Source organism: Carettochelys insculpta, chromosome 2 (assembly GCF_033958435.1).
Source record: "Carettochelys insculpta isolate YL-2023 chromosome 2, ASM3395843v1, whole genome shotgun sequence".
NCBI lineage: Eukaryota > Metazoa > Chordata > Testudines > Carettochelyidae > Carettochelys > Carettochelys insculpta.
In genome coordinates this window covers 204,110,519-204,125,501 of record NC_134138.1, presented here as the reverse complement: position 1 = coordinate 204,125,501, position 14,983 = coordinate 204,110,519, and the positions used below count along the sequence as shown (strand labels likewise).

General features: G+C 43.0%; 1 protein-coding gene across 6 annotated transcripts in view; it reads left to right on the top strand.

The window, feature by feature from the left end:
* Positions 1 to 14,983, top strand: part of RBMS3 (RNA binding motif single stranded interacting protein 3) — a 1,098,743-nt gene that overhangs the window by 230,733 nt on the left and 853,027 nt on the right. The window lies entirely within an intron of this gene.

Sequence of the window (14,983 nt, the reverse complement as noted above, 5' to 3'; positions counted from 1 at the left end):
TACAGGCCTGAGCAACATGGAGAAGGGCAGTTGTAGGCAATGAGAGAGACTCCAGATGGGGTTCCCTAGTTTTAGCTGAGAGCCAAAGTCTGCTTTTATGGCCTGTTAACAAGCTGAATAATTTCTTCCTTTTTAGTATTCTAACCTTCCCATCAACTGTTAGGTGTAGGCAACATCCACCCTGATGAGTTGGTCTTGTTAGCACTATTCCTCTTCATAGTAATGTACCACATTCATCTTTGCATGTGGATAGATCGCTGCCAAACTGAATTTTCTACTTCCTGCATCTGACAAACTGGGATCTAGCTCATAAAAGCTTATGCCCAAATAAAATTTTTAATCTTTAAGATGCCAGGGGACTCTTCATTTTTTTTTCTGAAATGGACAAACATAATGCACAGACCAATACAGAGAGGATGGAGTAACTCTGGACAATCATTCTTCCCAGTTTCTAGACTGATGGTTCCTTTTTGCAGTATCCATACTACTGGTTATTTTATGAAATGCTATTTTTTTTGTCAGTTTGCACTTATGATACCATATCCTGCAACTTGGCTGCATGAGGTCTGTTTATTTTACCTTTCAAACCTGATTTCCAGGTAATTTTAACCAGTGTAAACAGAGGCAACTTCATCAAAGTAAATGAAATCTAAACTGGTATAAAAGAGATAGAGTAGGATCAGACCCAAGCACTATGTCAGCTTACAGGCCAAGGATGGATGGGATCATGGGATTCATTTCAGCACAGAGCCGATTAGGATAACTGTACTTTATTAAGCTTATCTGCTCCAAGTTACTGCAAATTATTCACAAGGCACACATTAGCAAGCTTAATCACAACAGGGTGTATGTGTCTGGACAAGATGTTATTTGGCATGTTTATGTCCCTTCTGCTTCAGAGAGTTCCGGTCCCAAAGTGCCTGACATCAGGACTGCAGTGAACGTTGCTTTAGCTGGGGAAGTGACCAAGGCATCCCTGAGGCAGAGAGTCCTGGGTGAAACTCAGCTAGGGGCGGGACCTCACAGTGATTTTATCCCTTAGCTGTTTACTGGGTTTGCGTATACTGACTCAACGCCACTTTTAGTGTTCTCACGCGGCTGAAGCCAATGTTGTCCTGGTTACGAGGCTCTCTAGGTTCTCACATTCAAAGGCAGGTGCCAGGGGCTGTTTTGGCTATCTCATGTTTATGTTTACGGGATCCAAGGCTGTAACAGGCCATAACACAAGTATGGGAACTTGGTTGTGCCACAGGAATGTAAATTTCCACTCTTCCTCTCTGAGGCAGCAGGCTGCTCTTTAAGGCCTTTTGGCCTGCGGACAGGTCTTTTGGTGTGTTATATGTCACCCTATTAATTATACCAGTGCAATTCTACTGGTGTTACTCATATTACCTCTGGTATACTAGTATAAGTGAGAATGGATGTTGGGAATGCCAATTTTCCCACTCTTGAAGATCAATAAGACATCACGTTAAATTGCAAGGTTAATTTTTCTTTGGAGCGGTCACAGGATTTTGCATGTAATCAATATATTCTCCTGACAGTCTCCCCATTCTTTCAGAAGTGTTACCTGTTGCAGTCTTTGGCTTGGTTCAGCAAACACTGCTGGCTACTGTAGACAGATTCCCACAGAGTTAAAGCTAGAATTGTAACTTAAGCTTTGATCTTTGTCTCTTTATGTCATAGGAGTAAAGCTAAGCATGTGCTTAATATCTGCAGGATCAGGAACTTGATGGCTATGCACATTTTTGATTCTGTCAGAAGCTGACCAGAGCAAGGAACTGAGATCAGGAGAGAAATGGAGTTGATTCTCTTCAGAGGAAAACAGAGAAAGGGCTTGCACAGTTTTACTCAGAGTTGTTTAGTTTGTAGTCTGAACATAAGATTTGCTTGATATAAGCACTGCATATGAGAAATTGTCATTGGATTTCATCAGTCTTTTTCTAAACTGAATACATACATTGTTTTTCAGTTCCAAATCTACTAATTCATAATTCAGTGTGCTATCTCTGAGCTTCTTGCCTCTTTATATTTTATGAACAGTGTAAGACTTTCTTGTAGCCTCTTCGCATTTTGGAACATATTGTACTTCAGCAAATTGTCAGCATACTCTCATAAATCCCAAGGAGCTCAGGGAATTCTAATTAGCATATGATACATTAATACAGAAAGTCAATTGATGATCACCATATTACCCTCTTTGAAACATTGCTTAAAAACTGATAATTTGCAGCTTGAGTAACCATAAAATAAAGGTAGACTCCTCCTTTTTGTTTAAATTGACCAGAACAAATAGTTTATAGTATTTATTTTATTATATGCTTGTTGCTGTATCAAAGTAAAAAAAAAAAAATGGAACAAGGGGTTCTCTTGTGGGACACTACTGAGAGTATTTCATTCAGCACAAACTGCTTTGGGCTGCCAGGACACAAAACGGGGGATCTTTTACTTTTACTTACTAGTACCCAAAACTAGTCAAAAAAATTGTTCAGTTTCACTGCACTGGCTAACAAGAAGTAAGACAAGCAACTCCCTCAAACACTCCAATTCCCTGTATCATCGCCAGTAGCACGCCTTACATAGATGAACGGTTATGAAAACCAATCTCATCAAATAAAAGGCTCTTTTGATCCCAACGGACCAGCCAAAACCCAGGTCATTTTATAACTCAGATATAACCCCAAAATCATGCTGTTGCCAATCCTTTAATATCTAAAATCTAAAGAATTATTCATAAAAGAAATAAAGGGAGGTGAGAGTTAAAGGAATCAAGTACATAAAAGAATTGCAAAATCCTTCATTCATGCTTGTAGCAGAGATGGAATAAACTTCTGGCTTAAATCTAGTCTCTGGAATATATCCACAACTTTGATGGGTCATTCTGTCTTTTATTTAGAGGTTCATTTTGTTGCAAGTTCTTCCAGAAGTCAGAGGCAGGATTGAAGGCAAAACAGAGAAGCTTACGGGGCCTTTTATATCTTCTGCCAAGTGGAAGGAATCCCATGGTTCTTGCTGTGGAAAAGTATATCCATAAGTTATTGTCCAGCACATGAGCCATCACATGGGCAAATTGCCTGTCCACGCAAGACTCAAGGTGGGTGTCATTGTCCACATACAGTTTGAATATTCCCAGAAAGGCTCATCATATGTGGACTGGTGTCTCCCAAGATCCACTGGGAGTCAATTGTTCCTCAGTAGGCATCCAACTTGAAAACTGCTACTCAGATCAAATTTATAGAAATATAAGCACATAGCCAATGCTCATAACTTTAAATACAAAATGATACCTGCATGCAAACAGTATAATCATAACCAACAGATCATATGCTTTTCATAGACACCTCACTTAGCACACCCTGCATAAGATTTGTGGCAAATATTTAACAGTGGTTGCAACAGTGATCTAAATAGCCATATTTTAAATGGATAATGGCAAAGATATGAATTGTATGTAACATTCAGAATGTTGTCAAATGCAGGGCTATAGGAACTCTGCTATGCAAACTTAGCCAAACGCTGATCAATGTGCAATTGAGGGCATACTTTGTCTCTGTGTAATTTCAAAGAGATTTTTTTTTCTTACACTGAAATCTGCCCTTGAATGTAAGACTGCTGTGTCCCTTGAAGCCAATGGGTGCTGTGCACTTGCATCTGAGGACAGAATTTGCCACTTCCAGGCTTCCATGAAAACTTCAGACTTTGGGCAGCTGAATTTTATACATCCACCTGTTAGGAATGCTTTAGACTGTTGAGAGTAGATATGGTGAATGATACTTGAATAGCTGAAGTTTGGCAAGCAGCTGATGGATCTTGTTAGGGATTAGAGGAGTAACCTACAAGCAAGGGCACAGAGAAAACAGCAATACATCTGTCAGCAGACAGTTGATGACATCTGTGTTGGGCTGGGATGAAAGGAAATGTGTTTCCTCCCCTACTCCACCTCCTTTATCCCCTACATTCAGCTTCTGGTAAAGAAATTATCATGTTGTTGAATGTCAGTCATTTCTTTAACGCTGGATTTCATCCAGATAGAGTAACTGGCATAGACGTCAGTGTATTTGGTTACAACATGTCGAGAAGTTGGCAGTCTCTGGATAAAATGGAACCAGTATTGTCTGATTAGGTTGTATACAGCCTAGTTGGGAAATGGTACTACTTAAGGAAGGTTGTTCTTTCTAGTGGGGAAAAAAACTCAGTATTCATTACAGACAAAATGAAAATTATTTTCTCTGTGAAACTGTTTTGGACAGTACAAACATGAAAGGCTGGGAGAGGATGATCAAGCACGTCATTGAAAAAAATTGATAACCAGCTTCAGTGAGCTTTTTATTATTGTTATTTAGAAGAATTGTAATTCAAAGTCACCTTCTTGTATTTAAATGCTAAGGAGTGAATGTAAGCACTTCACCTATATTTTCTGTGGTAGCCTTTCATTAAGAACTATAAAGTAAATTAGCATACTTTTCTTTGAGGATCAGCAATCGTTTTCATGCATTGCCTTTATGCAGAGGGGCTTAATCTTTTTGTTTGTTTGTTTTGATGAATATTAGGACTTTAAAAACTGTAGCTTAAAGGAATAAGTAAACCAAATATAAACATAAATAAAGCCTCAATCCTATTCTTTCATCAGCAACCTGGTGGAGTGGGAATGAGTAGCGTGCACCTTGGAAGATGCATAGAGAGTACTCTTGTCACATTTGCAGTTGATACCAAACTGGGAGGGGTTGCATGTACTTCCGAGGATAGGAGTATAATTCAAAATTATCGGGACAAGCCGGAGAAATTTTCTGAAGCAAATGGGATGAAATTCAATATGAACAAATGCAAAGTACTACACACATACAAAATAGGAGATGACTCCCGAGGAAGGAGTACTGCAGAAAGGGATCTAGGGGTCATAGTGAACCACAGGTTAAATGTGAATCAACAGTAAAACACTGCTGTAAAAAAAAAAAAGCGAACACCATTCTGGTACCTATTAGCAAAAGTGTGGTAAACAAGGCAATGAGAAGTAATTATTCTGCTCTGCTCTGTGCTGATTAGGCTTCAACTGAGGTATTGTATCCAGTTCTTGGTGCCACATTTCTGGAAAGATGTGGCCAATCTGGGAAGAATTCCAAAGAAGAGCAACAAAAATGATTGAAATTCTAGAAAACATGACCTATAAGGGTAGACTGAAGAACTGGATTTGGTTTGTCTGGAAAAGAGAAGACTGAGAGAGGACCTGGTAACAGCTTTCAGGTACCTAAAAGGTTGTGCAAGAAGGAGGGATTAAAAAATATGATCCTCAAACTCTGAGCTTAGGACAAGAAGCAAAGAGTTTAAATTTCAGCAAGGGAAGTTTAGGTAGGACATGCAGAAAAACTAAACAACTGTCAGGATCATTAACCCCTGGAATAAATTGCCTAGAGAGGCTGTGGAATCTCTACCATTGGAGATTTTTAAGAGCAGGTTAGACAAACTCCTGCTGGGGTGGTCTAGATCGGGGTGAGCAAACTTTTTATGTTGGGCCTCCCTTTTCATTCCTGCAATTAGCTGAGCTCCCACAACCTGTCTAATAAAATCCAAACTAACGGAAATGTCTGTTATGTTCATATGAAAAAAAAACCCCTTTCAACATGGGCCAATCTATGTGACACAGCAACATGAACTGCAACGGTGCAAGGACAATGCACACAATGGGAGAGAGGATGCTCACTATACAGATGGAGGCAAAGCAAAGCACCTTCCCCAGCCCTCCCAGGCAGCTAATAAAACAAAACATTAACTCTGTTTCAAGAGCCCTCCCAACTCCAGCACTCCCAGGTAGTTCATGCCAGCATTTCAAGAGCCCAACCCGGCTTAAGAGAGAAAAAAAGAGAAAACAACAACAACAACAACAACTACAGCTCCCTGTTGTTTTAAGAGCCTGCCCCTCCCTCCCAGCCCACCTTTTCCAGCCCTCCCAGGCAGGCTTATTAAAGTTAAACTCAAAAACTAAACAAAAGAGCAACATAACTGCACTTTAAAAATAAAAAGCCTGGACTCTGTCTGGAACCTGAAACAAGGGGCTATGCCAGTAAAACACATCTCTTACCCCCATTCAGATGCCTCTGCAAAATGTGAGGAGCCGGGGGTGTGGAGGGGCCAGAAATGACAGCAGAGGGAGGGGGAAGGGAGATGGGTAGCTGAGACAAGAGATGCTGAAGGGAGGCAATGGAGGGCCCCCGTGGGGGCGGGGAGGGGGCAGGGCAGAAATGGAGCTGGCCCTCTGCCAGTAGGGAAGCAGGCAGCACAGCACATGAGCCCAGCACAGCTGTGCACAAAAGCTACAGGGAGGCAGTGAAGGGCCCTGGTGGGAAGGGGAGCTGATTGTGCTGCTCTCCCCTTTTGACATTTCACACCCCCAAAGAGGGCAAGCCCCCCAGTTTGCACACCCTTGGTCTAGATGGTGTTTGGTCCTTTCATGAGTACACGGGACTAGAGCTGATGACCTTTTGAGGTTCCTTGCAGATTTGTGAATCTATGATCCCATGTCTGGGTATCTTGCCAGTAGAGGAAAGACCTCTGCACTGTTAGCCACTTTAGTGCAGTCTGGGGTGTATTTTTCTGTGGGTCTGGGCAGCAGCAATGTGCATCCCAATTTACTATTTCCTGTTAGCTGATGATGACAGCATATGCATTATCTATTTTGAGGCTAGATTTACCTTGCTCCTAGCTGACCTCATGCTCATGGGCACGTTGTGGGCCTATGCAATGGTAAGTGAACCTACCTCCCCTACTGTAGTCTCCTGTCTGAGCTGCTTGCATAAGAGCTAAGCCAATGCCTATTTAAGTCAATGAGAGTCTTTTGTTGAACTTCAGTGCATATTGGATCAAGCCCATACTGAACAAATGGTCCCATGAGTGGCTGAGCAAATAATTCCTTTTCCCCCACAATGTGCACCACAAAACATGATTTAACTCTAAACCAAGAAGTAAAAGAAATGTTGCTCTATTGGTAGTTTAACTTTCATGAATCTTTTATAGAAGACGTGCCAAGTTCTCTGTTCCTTAATCAAGTAAAACCTTTGTTAAAGGACTTCATCCTATATATTGTTAGTACTTCTAAAGAGTACTGCACATAAACTAAAAGCACACAGTTAACAGTGCCTACTCTATGAAAGAGGATTAGCTATTGATTACACAATACTGCAGAGCAGACCTGTGACAATCTTAGCTAGTCTCACATTCCAAGAAAACATACACCCATAATGGGAAAGGGAATAAGGAGGAAAGTGGCAAATAAAATCTTTTACCAAAATTAAAGATGCAAAATCTCAAATGTACATTTTTTTTTGTTACTGACAGAATTGAGTCTGCCCACATGCAGTTGAAGGTCCTGAGCCTACAAAGATTTATGTTAATGACTTCAGTGGGATTGCCCGTCACATGATGCTGAACAACTTGAGGCTGCGTCTACACGTGCACGCTACTTCGAAGTAGCGGCACCAACTTCGAAATAGCGCCCGTCACGTCTACACGCGTCGGGCGCTATTTCGAAGTTAACTTCGACGTTAGGCGGCGAGACGTCGAAGTCGCTAACCTCATGAGGAGATAGGAATAGCGCCCTACTTTGACGTTCAACGTCGAAGTAGGGACCGTGTAGACGATCCGCGTCCCGCAACGTCGAAATTGCCGGGTCCTCCATGGCGGCCATCAGCTGGGGGGTTGAGAGATGCTCTCTCGCCAGCCTGTGCGGGGCTCTATGGTCACCGTGTGCAGCAGCCTTTAGCCCAGGGCTTCTGGCTGCTGCTGCTGCAGTGGGGGATTCATGCTGCAGGCACAGGGTCTGCAACTCATTGTCGGCTCTGTGGATCTTGTGCTGTTTAGTGCAAGTGTGTCTGGGAGGGGCCCTTTAAGGGAGCGGCTTGCTGTTGAGTCCGCCCTGTGACCCTGTCTGCAGCTGTTCCTGGCACCCTTATTTCGATGTGTGCTACTGTGGCGTGTAGACGTTCCCTCGCAGCGCCTATTTCGATGTGGTGCTGCGCAACATCGACGTTGCCAGCCCTGGAGGATGTGTAGACGTTATTCATCGAAATAGCCTATTTCGATGTCGCCACATCGAAATAGGCTACTTCGATGTAGGCTTCACGTGTAGACGTAGCCCACATGTCCTTGCAGGACTGAAGACCATGGATATACTCTGGGAATTCTATTCTTATTTGCACAAGTACTGCTCCTGTTTGGTTATTAATCATGCTTATATGGCAGGGCCTGATGGCCAGCCAAGAATGGGCCACACTGTGCTAGACACAGTACAGACGGAGTAGTAGGTCCCTTCCACATAGACCTAATACTCTTAATCAGTGTTTCCCAAATAGTTTTACGTGAAACCCCAGGGGTTCCATGAAGTGAAAGTAGTAAGAGTTCTGTGGTCAGGTGTTGGCAACCGGCGGTTCCAAAGCTGCCTCCCTGAGGCTCCCTGCGCTGCCACTGGCGGAAGGGGAGTCAGAGGGATCCCGAGTCATCTTGCATCGTCCTGCATCAGGCCCTTGGGACTAGAGTCAGAGGAGCAGAGGAAGGTTCATCTGCCATGTTGGGTGATGTATTTCGGAGGGTTTGGGGCTGACAGGAGTTAAGCCCAGGGATAGGCGGGCAGATGTGGGGCTGAGGGGTGTTAAATCTGGGGAAGGGGGGGCAGATATTGGGCTGAGAGGGGTTAAGGAGTTATTAGGTGTTCTGCACAATTATTTTGAATGTAAAAGGATTCTGTGGCCAGTTACACTGGGATACACTGCTTTAAATAGAGGAGAGGCACAGTATGGGGGAGGGGGTAGCAGCATGAACAATGTGATGGGAGCAAATGTCATGCTAGTTCCATGATTTGGTCAAGAGGTGGTAACTGAAGAGTGGGCCAGGGAAAGAGAAGGGGAAGGGAGCTGAGGTGTGGATCAAGGAGAGAACAGGTAAAGAGAAGGTAGTGTAGTGTGAAGCTGAGGCAAAGAGACTGTGAGGGAAATGGGGGACGCTGGCACAAACCACACACTTCTGGGTCTGGGAGCAGGGCCGTCCTTAGACATATGCAGAATCTGCAGCTGAGTGGCGCTTCAGATGTTCTGAATTTAGTGGTGCCCTAGGCAGCTGCAAGCTGCATGTGTGGGATCCTAGCACAGGGACAACCGTAGAGGCCCAGGTGGCTGCTGGGAACCCACATAAAATGTTCCTGCACCTATGGCTTCTTACCCAACTCTTGCCCATGAAGCTAGGAGTGTATGGAGTAGCCACTTCTCTGTTTTCCCCTGACCTCAACATGGGGCCCAATAAACCATAAGGACCACATTGCTGGGGGAGGAGTGGCCTAAGTTGCATCCCCTCTAGTTCAGCATCCCCAGCTTTGGCTGGTCCCTTCTGGAGACTTTGGCAATGCAGTGAGAGCTGCAGCTGTGTAACTGTGGGAGGAAAGAGGTTCCAAGTAGTTCAGCTACACAATCAATACTGTGGTAACACTGCCAGTTGGGAGCAAGTCACAATTTGTGGCCTTACTGCACTCCTTAGGAACAGGGAAGAAGTGGGCTGTGGCAGGAACTTCACAACACATTTATTTGTGTGTGTGTAACTAAAATATGCTAGGCTATCCAATGTAATACAGCTGGACTATAATGAGGAAAAAAATCACTGGTTTTCTGATATGTTTGGAATTAGACTGCATAATGGCACTTTCAAATGCATGATATCAAAAAGCCATAATAAGCAAGATTTCAGTGTTTTTTACCAAATACTAATGTTTCAGTTAAGGGGGAAAAGGTTGTATGCAAAGTGGTGCTCTACAGTATGTTAAGTGTGAAATTTAAAGTTGATGGTGGTTTCCTTGTGCAGAAATAGAAAGAAATTACAGAAAATTTTGCTGACAGGAAATGAGACTGAACATTTCTGATTTCAAGCAGCAGTTACACTTTGCAACTTTAAATTTAAGGAGGAGTTAGGCTCACTGACAGCCTTAATGCCTAGTACACCATTCTGTAAATAACTTCTACACAAGTGACTGACGTCAGCATTATTTATCTGGGTATTGACTTAAAGTTAAGATTACACAAAATATAATCATAAACATGGCTGATGACAGAACTGAAAGCTATGACTCAGACAGACCCTCAGTTATGAGTTATAAAACTGCTTCTGCTTAATAGTTTGTCTGTAAGTGAAGCTGAGGGAGAGAAAAGTTACCCAGTCTGTATGTTAAACAGGTTGAAAATGCACTTTTTCACAAAGTTCAATAGATCCTTTGTTATACTGCTGCAGAGGAAATGACTTTCCCTGATGTTGTGCTGGTTTCAGTTGTTGGTGGTTTATTGAAAGTTACATCTCTGGATTAAGTTGGGAAAATGCACTCTGTGCGGTTGAGAAAAAAAGATTCTTAATCTTCTATTGTCTGTACCTATGACAAAAATCTCTAACTGAAATTAATATCCTGTAATTTAAATGTTCAAATTGGCTTTGGTTGCCTGTGCCCGCAAGCAGGTGAAAAATAGATTCAAAACAAAAGATGCTAAATAACCAGCAATCCTTTTTAAGGAAAAAATCAGCAGTGTGTGTGTTAGCCTCATGGTTTGCTTTGGTCAAGTTTCATTTCTAAACTCTGGCCCTGGGTGGTGACTGCACATTGACTCTTTCTCACTTGTGATGGATTGATATCAGCACTTTGTTCTCTAGGATTTCTGTTTCTAGCTGCAGTCTTTTAATCCATTTTTTCATACAACTTTTCAGTGTTTTTAATACTCTAACGCTGTACACGTACTTGACACTTTGCAAAAATACATGTAAAGCAAGAGTGTGTCCCTGCCTTACAGATCTTAAGACCCAGTGCTGCAAGTGGTTGGACTCCTTTAATTTACATTGACTTCAGTGGCTATTGATGGGCACCTACTATTTCTCTAGGAGATGCTGGCAGGAATGGTGAGGTGGATTGGAAGTACATTAGTAAGACACCATAGTATGTCCAGGGGCTTGAACTGAGAATGGCTGGAATGAGAAAACTGGAGAGGGGGAAAGGAGAAATTTTCATTTATTCTTTCATCATGAGTTATAGGTTAAAATACCTTGTTTTCAACATATTTAATCAGCCTCATGCTAAATCCCAAAATAACATGACTTCCTTGCAGATTGAGCACCACCCAGATTGATCTCTTGCAAGGTGCATAGCTGGTCTGGCTAGATATTCAATTTTGTTTCTCAGTGGCATTCTTATCAGGCCAACAAAGTTTTTCTGCACCCATGGATTGCCAGCTGTGTGGCAGCATGCCTTTTTGTTGACACTTTAGAATTCATGGGTCTTCCATTCCAATATGTCCATACCATGAAAGCTACCAAAACCACAACCACTACAGTTGCTGCGTTTGGTTTTGAATATATCCTCATTTTTTAAATCTTCTCTTGCCACTTGAGATGGAGCAGCAAGCAGGCAACTAGAATCACAAACATCAGTCTGGCATTCTTCAGACTTCTCAAGCTTCAGGTCACAATATCCCTATGGAGGCAACTGATGGGCCTGAAACCTAGCAGTAACTTTTTGTTTTGAACTGCTCAAGGTCATTGAATAATTGGAGATTGTGATGTATGACAAGGAATCATGTTTGAAGTTGTCAGCGCTGACCCCTGCCACTTCAGTACTGGGGTCCCACTCTTTCAGACACCATCTGTGGATCAGCCTGGAGAGGTTCATTGCAGCTGGGGCTACAAAAAGCAATGCTGCAGTTCATAAGTATTTTTAAATATTAAAACCTTATGAAGAGTTGTGGGAAATTTCAGAGCTGCAAGGTCAACCTCACCCCTTTTGCTTACTAAAGTTTCAAATTCTCTTGTGTCTCCCTTGTCTGGAGGATCCTTTGTCAGTTTAGTGCTGTCAATAGACTATGCTGGAGCCTTGGAGACATGTCGTGGGGCTCTGACCTTGAGCATACCCCTGTGTGGCCCTATGAGTGCAGTCTTAAATAAAGGGCCCCTTCAGATTCTTTCAGTCAGTTACGTGGAATCATCTCATGTTATTACACAGTTTGTGGTATATCAAACAGGGTGGCATCAATCTGTCTTGAGACACACAAAGCAAGTAAGAGAGTGTGATTAACAAGAAAACAAAGCAACACCCCAAAACAGCAGATGGGCAAAATGGATTCCACACCAAAACCCCAAAAACCCCAAACAAACCTCTCACATAAGAGCAATGGAACCAAGAAATGATTCTATTCTGAGCTGAGCCTGGGAGAGAAAAGTAACCAAACGAAGGAAGAGATTTTTCACTATCTCATTAGGCAGAAAAGGACAATAAGAGAGTAAGATATTGTTGCCAAGAATAATGCCTGAAATGTTGGATTAGCAGATAAAATGGTTGACTATTGTGACCCCAGAAAGAAAGAGACTGCAGAGAGTTACTGTCTTTTACGTGAAGCCAAGAAGCAGAAGAGGGAATGGATACCTGCTTTAGAAATCTGAGAACAGTGGCATCCGCATGTAAGTTGAGAGATAGATTCCCTCATTAGATATAGGTTGGTTTGTGGGATATGTGATTCTAGTTTACTGGAGAGAGCATTGAATAAAAACCAGCTATGGCAAAATATCCCCAAAATAGCAGGGGCAGCTGAACTATTCAGGGAAAATACCCAAACAAAATCAGCCACTAGTGTAGACCAAATAACACAGATTCAGGCTAAGGCAACCCAAAAATCAAGACAGAGACAGACTGTGGAAAGGAAGATGAAAGCCAGAAATAAAAATGTCTGGCTTTCGGTCAATGGTACATGAAGTGTGGAAAGCAGAATGATTCCCTATTCTCTATAGGCTCTGTCTACACTAGAGAGTTTTGTTGACAGACAGGGTCTTCTGTCGACATAACTCAGGGAACATCTGCACACGACAGAACTCTGGATTTGCCTTGACAACATTCATCTGATGAAGCGGGTTTTTGCCCACGAAAGCTTATGCTCCAAAACATCTGTTAGTCTATAAGGTGCCATAGCACTTCTTGTTGTTCTCAAAGATACAGACTAACACAGCTGCCTCTCTGATACCTGACTGTATTATCCCTCAAAAAATTTGAGGCATAACAATCCATCGGCAGAGTTCTGTTGACAGAAGTACTGCGTAGACAATTCCGTTGACATAGAGGGCTTCCGATTGCCTGGCAGCCCTCTTTGCAGTACTGCCATTCCACTTTCTGGCACCAGAGAGCAGTACAGTCTGGCAGTTCTCTGTCAACAGAGCAAAGTTGTGTGTAGATGCAAGCTGTCGACAGAGGTTCTGTCGCTATTTCCCTGTCGACAGTAACTTCTGTTGTGAACCACAGTTGGAAAAGCAGCAGCATGTCAGTCCACTGCTTGCAGGAGTCTGTGCCCCACACTAGGGGCTTCTCCTCCAGCCTGGCTGTACCACCCCAGCTCTGCTTAAATCCTTCCCACGGAGGCAAGGATTAGACTCACCAACAGCTGTCGCTGGTCATGCAACTGTGTGTAAGTTGCTTGCATGTTCCGTGGCAGGAAATGTAGACCAGTGCACAGAAGGGATTTCTGTCAAGGAACATATGCTATTGTTTCCAAGCAGTTCATAACCAGGGATAGCTTCTTATGACCAAATGGGCATCCCAGTGGACAGGGCTGAGGCAGGGCTAGAGGCAGTGCAACCATCAGAAGATAAGCTGTGGGCAGAGAACACTGGTTCCTGGAAGAGGCAGCCAATTTGTTGCTGCTTTAACCACTGCAGTTCCCAGTACAGCCAAGCAGCTCCATGGATACTGATTTATATCCACAGATATCTGCATCCATAGATATAAATTTTAACATCTGCATAGAGCTCTATTGATGTATGTGTACTGCAGAAAAAGCCTGTTACCCATTCAACTGTCATATTTGCCACTATGCTGTTAGATCAATGATAATTCAATTCCAGATGGATTGTGGAGCCCTCTGCAATGTAATTTGAGGAATACTGATAAGACGCAATATTAGACTGAAATGTGTTCAACTTTGAGACCAATGGGGAAGTGCCAGCTCCCATGCAATGGGAGATTCAATTGCTTGGAGTGGACACACAAGCATACCAACCACTGCTGGGCAGCAGGGCAGAGCAAGCCATGGATAAGATAACAGAACAGCACTCTCAAAACAAAACAAAACAAAAAACAAAACAAAACAAAAACAAAAAAGAAGAGGGTGAATGAGGCAATGATGGGTTTTGGCACATTGAGCTAGATGAGCCAGGCAGCAGCCTGACAATTTTTGCAATACCTTTTGTCAGGTGCCACTGAATAAGAATGCCTATTGGCATCAGCCCAGCCCCAGAGATGTTTCAGCATAAACTGAAGCAGGCAGTTGAAGGGCTAGTGGGCATCATGACGAAAGGAGAAGGACATTGCAAGGAAGAAACAATTCAGGACCATGGTACTAGGCTGGGACAACTAGTCAAATGCTTAGTGATGGAACATCAGGCTGATTGTATCAAGCTGCAGCTGAGGAGAAGTGCGGTCTCCTACATCAGACATCTGACTCCTGAAAGTTGAAGTCTGATGGACTGAGGTATATTAAGGAAACAGCCAGCCCACTGGGTGTGAAGGGAGTCCAGTGATTTATGAGGTTGGTCAACTGTCTTTTCAGTTTCTATGCAGACCTATCAAAGCCTGTGAAATGCTTGAGAGAGCTAACACATAATGATGAAGCATGGGGAAGGACTGAGACACATATACACTTCAGGCATGGGAATGGAGGCATTCCTATATGCACTTTCTAAGCATCAGTGACCAACTGTGAGCATGTGTGGGACAGTATAAAGTGTACAAAGAGTATAGTCATAGCAGGAGGTCCTACAACTTCATGAAAATGACAGGAACTACATGGTCAGAGTAGACTCTACTAGAATATCTAGGTGGTGAACTATCTGGAGGGTACTCAGACAAGAACTGTGATCAGAAATTGAAGACAGGGCACTTGTGACACAACTGAAGCTAAGACACTCTGGGACCCATTCTACTGCAATGGCA